The sequence below is a fragment of the Alligator sinensis genome, unplaced genomic scaffold, assembly GCF_000455745.1.
Source record: "Alligator sinensis unplaced genomic scaffold, ASM45574v1 scaffold476_1, whole genome shotgun sequence".
Lineage (NCBI taxonomy): Eukaryota > Metazoa > Chordata > Crocodylia > Alligatoridae > Alligator > Alligator sinensis.
In genome coordinates, this window is record NW_005842444.1 from 533,935 (window position 1) to 542,940 (window position 9,006).

Genomic DNA, 9,006 nt, shown 5'->3' on the forward strand with positions numbered 1-9,006 from the left:
TAGCTCTTGCATGAGTAAAGTAATAATAATGCATGTGCCTTGCATACACAGATCCAAAGTGTGGTTGGTACATGTACATCGTATAAAAGATCAGAGGTTGAACAAATTTTGTCTAACCTAAAATCAACAAAATGACATTATGTAATAATAGTGCATTTGTTTTTAAGATACACAAATCAAGGCAGCTACAAGGTTATATTTTAATAATACAAAGCTGTAGGAGAAACATTTCTTTCCGTCACTCAAGTGAAAAGCTAGGACTCTGCATAGACTCTGAGAGCAATTCTGACAAATAAGGTTTCATTTGTACAATCGTTTTACACTTAAAATTAGTTATTTGGCAACTTAAAACACATTCCATCCTAGTAGCGATAAAAAATAAATATGATTAAAAGCCATGGAAATTGGACAGCTGTCATCATGTTTTTCATATATTAAACTATTGCAGATGACAGTTCCTTCAAAATCTGACATTTGTCAAGTGATCTGAAGAAGGAAATAAAGAAATCAAGGCTAAGAGCAAATGGATGGATGGAAAAATAAATTGCTTCAAGTTGATGTGAAAAGATAATCAGTCACACATAGGAAGAGGTAGAAAGAACAGGTGACAAAAATAGAACAACGCAGTTGGAAGCAGCTGATGTTAAACTACCTAACAGAGATAATATCTGAGGTGATAAATTAGAAAACCTTGAGAACTAGGAAAGGCACCTAATGAAGAAATATTGCGTTTCCTACATGGCACCAAATTCTCTAAAATATATTGTACTAAGATAGGCACCAGACAAGGGCTCAGAGGTCCACTCTAGGATTGAGCAAGTCCTGATGAAAAAATGATTTTTTGGGTCAATTAAAATTTTTGCAAATTCAGGCCAATTTTGGTGAATTGTTTTAGTCAAAAAAGGCTAGAAAAAGTTGCATCATTATTTCAAATAAAATCATTTTACTTTTTTTAAATTCAAAATGACATTTTCTTTCAAAATTTACTTAATATATATTTTAAGAACACTGGGGGAGAGAGGAGCTTAAAATTAAACATTTTATTTCGAGCTGAATATTGCCTTAACCTGAATTATCATCATCATTATCATTTACGTTCTGATTCAACCAATGAACCAAAAACTATGTGGTTTCACACAGCTAAACTCCACCTCCATCTCAGCACCCCTATGAAGTGGCTGGAGAACTTGTAAAATCCTAGCCATTTCATACAAGTGGCTAGAAAGAAGAAGAATCCTTTTGCAAACTAGTCCCAAAACGTGACTGGTTTATATCATTCACAGGCAAAAAGCAAACGCTGATAGAGAAGCTTCAAATTAAGACTTGTTTTGAACGTAGAGCCATTCTGTTCCATGAAGGCCAATACGAAGAAGCTCTCATGCTGCGCGCTGGGACCTGGTCAGACTCTAATTTCCACATTGGGACACCAAGAGTGGCTAGAGGTAACCAAAAAAAAAAATCACTGCTCAGGCCAGCCTGTCGAGCCCAAGGATCATAAATTTGACAAAACCAACATTTCAAAGTCCTTGTCATATTTATTGACTACAAAGGGCTGATGTACAAAGTCATGCCAGCTACCATAAGAAAATAAAGCATGTTTGGTAACTGGAAGCATGATATGCAAACCTCCAGCTAGTGAGAGTTTATTCCAGTAACAAGCCACACGCTGCACAATGATGAGGTTGTCTTGGTCACCAGCAAATCTACTTTCCCAACGTAGACTTTGTTATTAAACTATCTATGGCATAAACCTCCAGGCACATCCAAGCCTGAAACCAGAGAGATCCCAGTAATTCATGTTTTTTGGTCAAGAGCTGGTCTCTATCTCCCATCATCTCCATCAGTTTTATTTTCCCTCAATTCAGAAAAAAAAAGGAATGTGTAAATGACAGATCCACTATCTCATCCCATTCGCAAATTATTGGCAGACATGACAACAGTTCTGTTATTTAGGGAAGCAAGCTGGAAGCCAAGCAGACAGCATATTCCCGGTTTCCATAACAAATCTTGCGTTATTACCTCCAAACGTGTCTACACTTTTCTCAGTTTATAGACAAGAGCTGTACAGTAAATGTGCAGAGAGAGGGTCAAGAACTGCCCTCCTGTGTGTGTGTGGAGCCACCGTGAAAAGGGGAAGGCAAGGGATTTGAAAAGCCATGGAGTTCTTGAAGTATTCATCAATGTGGAAGGTAAAGAGCAGGGCTTAGGGAAGTGTAGAACCAGTTCAGCACTGACGGGATGTGGGCAGGGTTCGAACTACGCTTTGACTCTGGCGGGGCGGCAGCGGGTCTGCAAAAAAAACTGGACAGCCCATCACGATGCCCTAATAAAATTGGAGACCCCCCCAGGTTATGATTGTCAAATCATACAAAGGGGGTCTCGTCTCTTATGGCGGGGCTCAGCCTTCCCTCCCCCAAGCTCTCCTATAATTCAAACCCTGGATGTGGGTCTCCCAGCTATAAGGGAGTGAAACTTTTAAAAAACAAATATTACATTTGCCAAAAGATGCAATTGTGAGATGACTAAAACTATTTGCAAGATCAGGATGATTTTGACAAACGGCTTTAGCCAAAGAAACTGAGAGGAATTAAAAAAAATGTTGAAACATTTAAATTTTAATATTTTCAAATGAAATGCTCTCTTTCAAAAAGACCAAGGGGATCTCTTTTGCCATTTTCAAAATAACAACATTTCCTCACTAAATGGTATTTTTGTATAAAAATGCTGTTAATTAAAAAACAGTTCTATAAACCCCAAACAAATGGTTTCAGTTTGAACAAAGCAAATTGCATTGATACATTTTTTCCTGTTACACACACACACACACACACACACCCACACACACGTTTTTGTCCTACATAACCTTCTCTCCACACCCCCAACCCTGATGGTGGTTCACAGAGTCACAGTCGCTTAGGGCTGGAAGGGACCTCTGGAGATCACTGGATGCAGCCTCCCTGCTTTTTTCCCCCTGCTCTCTCTCTAATTCACAATATTCTTGGATCCACAGCAGAAAAACTTCCCAGACCTTGAATCACCTCATGTGCTGCCTCATCCCCTTCCCACAGGCCTCCCTCAGGAGGTTTGAAGTGGAGGGTAGGAGTCTGTCAACACTGCTGTGACAAGAAAATCCCCAGGGTTTTTCAAGAGCTGTCCCAGAGCGTGGTTTTCTCTCTCAGCCACTTCTTGCTCTTTTCTAAATCTGACTAAGACTCAAAACACGTGGAGCTGGTCTTTCCTGCGGGAGCAAGGGGCCCGATGGAATCCGGCTCCTTGCTTCCCCCTCTTGATGGCTCCCCCCGGCCAGTCCTCAGCTATTCCTTCATCACCCATTGCTATAAGAACAGGCACCCTACTCGAGATCAGAAGGAATAATGTAGAATGCATCACACACCATCCATCAGCAGCCAGGATGAAGTTAATATCTGATGGCAAAGCAGAACAATAATGGCTTTTCCATAAATTTGTCAATTAATGACCCATTTGCTGGATCGTGGCCCAGCAATCTACTGTACATCTTGCTGACAGATGACATGCACAGAGAAATAACTAGAAACCATTTAGGATAGGTAAGAAACTCAAGTCTGGAGTGGATTTCTAGCCATTGCTGGCAAACTGACTTTTCCTAGGGAATTATTCCAGAGGCATAAACAGAGGCTGGGGATCCTCCAAAGGACGGACGTCTGCTTGGAAAAAGTAAATTGCAGACTGGAGTTGATCCTCTGCCTGAATGGAAGGGATGTTAGTTGAGTAGGTGATTATGTCAGTACCTGGTCCTCATATTGGCCCGCCGCTAACCTGATACATTTGGCAGATATCATGAGACCTAGTTAGCCTAACTCTGGGCATCTGCCACCCAGCCTGTTGTGGTCTTGCCAGTGGCAAGAGCAAAGGCTGGAAATTCAGCAAAATATTGCTCCTGGGCCTACAGTAGGAGTTAAGGGACAATCTGAATGCGCAGAGGTTCTGCACACATGCACTTTTGTTGGCATGCTACTGTGCACTCTGATAAGACAATTTCATCCAGTGCACTGTATTCTTAATTGCTCTCCAGGTAAACATCCATAGCACTGATTTAGAGAGCAAGGGGAAGGCACTTGAAGGCACTCACATGTGAAGAGCACTTGGGATTGTGCAAATGCAAGTTCTAGAGCTGTTCAAAAATTCATGATAAAACTCCTCCTCTATTGCCAGGGTCTGAAAAAAGTAAGTAGATGTGGAATGCCTGTTTGCAAATACATATACTTTTAAGCCCAGCTGGACAGTCACTAGCTAAGGACCTCAGGTTTCCCCATCATTGCAATCATTGGCAATGAGAACTGGTCAGCACATTTTCAGCCGGCAGCGTTCTTTCAATTTCTATCTTTTATAAAAGAACATTCCTCACTAGGTTTTCCTGCAAAGAATCCCGTCTCCCACTTACTCAGCTCCTAAAGACTCAAAGGTAACAATGGTACCATATTTACTTGATTCTAAGATGAGGGGTTTATCCATTTAACATTGACACAAAAGCCCTTTGTCTTATTATCACATATGAGGCAGTGGGGCACTTACCTTTGCTCCATACTGGCAGGCTCTGTTCCTGCTACAGCCTGGGATACTGAGCACAGCCCCAGCCTGGCCCCATGGCAGCAGCACACAGCCTGCTTTGCTGCTACAGGGGAGAGGGCTAAGGCCAATAGCTGTGCTCAGCGCCCCAGGCTTCAGCATGCATAGAGCCTGCCAGCACAGAACAAGAGTAAGAAAGGGGGGTGGGGAATAGAAGCAGGGAGCAGAGGCTGGGAAGTGGGGGGGGGCGAGTAGGGGACAAGCTGCTTGATCTCCCCACCTGCCCCCCTGCAGTGGTGGATGGATGAATTAAAGATGACTCTCCAATAATTGTAACAAATTTACAAATTTTCCATGTATAGAATCTAATTATTGGGGGGGGGGGGTTGTTTTACATTCAGGGTCATCTTAAATTTAAATAAATTGGATCATTTTCTTGTGGCCCGTCTACACAACAAAAGGAGCTGCTGGATGGCTCTTGGCCATGTGAAAAGGCACCTGGAAAGCATTTTTTTTTTGCTTGCCTGTCCAATCAACCCAAGTTGAGGTGCCACAGCTCCTTATTTCCACTCTGCCTAATGATCTCTCCCAGTTTCTGGGGCCACTTTCTGTCCTGACTCTCAAGAAAGAATCTATACATTTTTCAGTGAAAGGGAACTTAAAATCTTTAGCACGGTATTTTGGATACCTGTTTGTGTTAAAATATCTTGGTACAATATTTTTGTCCCTCTGTTCTGTTATCTATACTATTGACTTCTACACCTTCTCTTGAAATATCTGAGAGCCAGTTATAGGTATGCAGGATTCAAGCTTCGCCACATCTCCAAGAGAGACATCTCATGCAGCACCTCTGTGGGCCAGCAGGTGATAGCACCTAGAGTGTGGCATTAGAGCTGGTTTACTCAGCAACCTTCAATACCAAAGGCACTAAATCTCTATTGTGATTACACATTTTTGGACTGGACTCCCACATATTAATACCTATTGATTGACAGAGGAACAATACATTTTCATCACCTCAGTTAATCAGGTGTTCTTGCAGCAATGTGTGACGCACTTTAAATAAGTCAGGTTAAGTACTTGTGTACACAAGGAAGCTCTTAGAAGACAAGGGGATGAAGAAACCACATTTTGCAAGAACTAATCAGAGATAGGGTGTCGGGTGTTTTGGAAAATGTAACTGCATTTGTAACATTTATCACTTTCTGCAAGGTGTGACACATTAGTGTTTAGCTAGGGTGTTCTCCTTTGGCTTGAAAATCAAGATGATGCAAGCAGCTCTGGAAAGACAGTCAAAACCACCTTCCATCACACATCTTTGGGAGAGCCCCTTGAGCAAGTCATATCGATTCAGCCTTTTTTTTTAGGATGGCCAAATGTAAAGACTCATCTCGATATATTTAATTGGGGAATCATCATGTAAATATCTAACAGTTCCTGTTACATGAACCTAACCCCAAAATTAAACAGTGGCGGCTCCTGCACAGATATGCTACGGAGGATGCAGAATGCACACAAAAGCAGGAGAGAGTTTTAGCTTGGCTGGTGCACTAAGGAGGACAGGGGGACAGGCGAGCCACCAACAACACTATTGCTAGTCAAGGCTGGGTAACTACCAACTGCCTCACCAGCACTGCATAGCAAGACCTGTTGCACAGCAAACCTCCTGACACGACAGCCCACTACCCAGAGGTGCTGATCCAGCCCCATTCTTGTCGATATCAAAAGGGAGCTGAAAGCAATTTAACAACTTTGAAAAAAATCGGAGAAGTCACCTCCAGCCAGTGCTACCTGGACATTCTAGCCTCTTCCCTCTTAGGAGTGTGGCTCAGGCTCTTAGGGACCATAACCAAGTTTTTATTAAGCTCTTAGATTGGTTTTACTGCAAAGCAATGCTAAGAGTTAACAAGCGCAATTACACCAGGACAATAGCTGAACTTAACAATCACTTCCTGTAATTGTCTAAGGCAGCTACTAATGTAGAGAATCATCTCATGATAAAACCTTGTTGGTCATTTACCATCATTAATCTATACTGTCAAAATAAATTAGGTGCAAAGGAGCATGTTAATTACATGCATAGATGACACTCTAGCTTTAATTACCAGGTAGCTGGTGCTCTAGCCTTAATTATCATGACTCCAAAGTAAACAGTGTCAGATAAAGATCAGCCTCAATCTCCATATAGGGCTATTGGAGGAAAGTGTTATTATTGAGCAGACAGTATTAACTGGCATGGAGCTTGCAAGCTCTGCAGTTAAAAGCACTGCATTATATCATTACCTCCCCAAATTACTCTTTATTTCCATCCACATTAGTCAGCTCTATGGGCCGCTTATTCCTTTGCCTACGACATCTTAAATTAGGGGTGACCAATGTTGTCAATATCTTGCAACCTAACTTTATTTATAGAACACTTTAGACTAAATAGCAAAAGCTTCCACTGTCCTTTTATACCTTTTCATTTTGCATTTAACAGCTACTTATTCATTTTACTTACCAGCTCTAGTTATGTTTTTATAGCTTGCGGTTCCCATTTCAATATTATTTTATGTCATTTTCTGGAAGCCTGGGGTTTTTGGAATAAACTCAGACACCTGGGCCGCATGGCTTGGTAAGACCTGGGGAGAAGAGCTATCAGCATGGTACAGGCCTCAGAACTCCCAAAAGCCTATATCTGCAGCCCAAAAAATGTAGAGGGGACCACAGATAAGCAACACTAGCTCCAAGTATCAACTGGATTCCTTATGAGACTTGAAAATTAAATGCCCTTTTGCCATTGTCACTTATGCTTAATAGTGCACAGGACCACCAACCAGGGACAGGAGACCAACTGTTATACAGTGCTGTATAAAACACACTGAAAAAAAAGAAAGAAAGAAAACAGACAGCCCTTTAGGTGAAAAACTTCCCACGTAAGGGAAGAGTTGGACGGACTACACATTTGCAATGAAGTAAGCAGCTTTTACACCAGTGTAAGTCCGAGGACAGCCTCCGTGCTGATGTGACTTATTCAGATCTGGTGTAGAATTAGCCCTGAAAGAATCAGAATTATAAAAAAAAATACACAGTGTAAATTACATTCACATAGATATCACTGGTCTGCTTTCAGCCTGGAGTAGCATTTTGCTCAGCACAAATAGACTGTTACTTGCTACCTTAACTGTAAGATCACAGAGTGGGGAAGTCGCTTTCTGCTTAATGTGAAACTTGTGTATTTGTGCTCATTGAAAAGTAGCACAACTCTAACACTGCCAGACAGTGCACAGAGCACAGCCGCGGTAAAACCTGTGAAATCCTGGAGATCATATGCTAGCAGAAAGACTTGTGTGTTCTTGCCAAGTGGAAAGTAATAGCCTGCTTCCTGGGTGCTCAGTTTATCCTAAGGTAAGAAGTAGATTGCTACAATGATAAAAAGCAACAAGGTTCTTGAGGCACCATTTCCAGCATGAAAAGGCCAGTGGACAAGATTTTCAATGGAGCTCAAAAAAGCTGTGTTGTTACCTTGAATTGAACGTCAATACAAGTTGGGGGACCAAAGATGTCCATGGAGGAACTATTGATGGAAAGAATCAAGACTGAAAGTCAGCAACATAGATACTAATTCTGTGGCTCTTCAGCTTTTTAAATGCCTAGTGTCACATGTTCTGGGATGACTGCCAAATAGCAAAGTCTATTTTTGTTAAAATTTGGCAGAGATAAATTCATAGAGTAACCAATGGTGGAAATTTCAGAGCTGAGGAGAATTATTGTGATCTGGGTATTTATTGAAGCTATTAACATGCATTCAGTTTAGCAAAGACTATTTCTATTTCTTTCTCAAGTCACATCTATAGGATATCGAGACAGGGAAACACAGCTCAGCTACAGCCCATCCTCTTATAACCACAGCTTCTGTTCCTTTTACCCTGTGTATAAAGGCTATCATAATGGGATGGCCATTTTATCTGTCAAATCTGGTAAGACAAAAGTGTACGGCGGCAAATCCTAGCAGCCTTTATGAAACAGAAGTGTCTGTAAGAGAACTCCTGCTTATTTGCAAGGAGAGCCATTGGCCACTGCTGAGTAAGAGAATGAAACCAGCTGCTTTTGTAATATCCCAGCCCAGGGGCCAGTTGCTGACTTGGCAAGGCTTTCATGAGTCAGTCCCGCCGCCGGGTTTGTCTTTGGTCAGCAGTGCAGAAGCCCCTCCTGTAGTGAATGCGGTGGAATTACAAGGGATAAACAAAATGCAGATATTGAAAAGAAAGACCTTGACAGACAGGAAAAGTTATTTGCATGAGGTTCCATCGTTCATTGTGACAGCTTTGCTTTGCCTGCGAGATTAATAGCTCTCTGGGATTGTGCAACAGCACTGTGCAACTCTAAGGGCAGAGTTTCTAATGTAATATTTTTAATTAGCTAAGGTCACATTTTTGTGCACTGCAAGTTTACAAAAACACTGCTCTTCACTCTTTC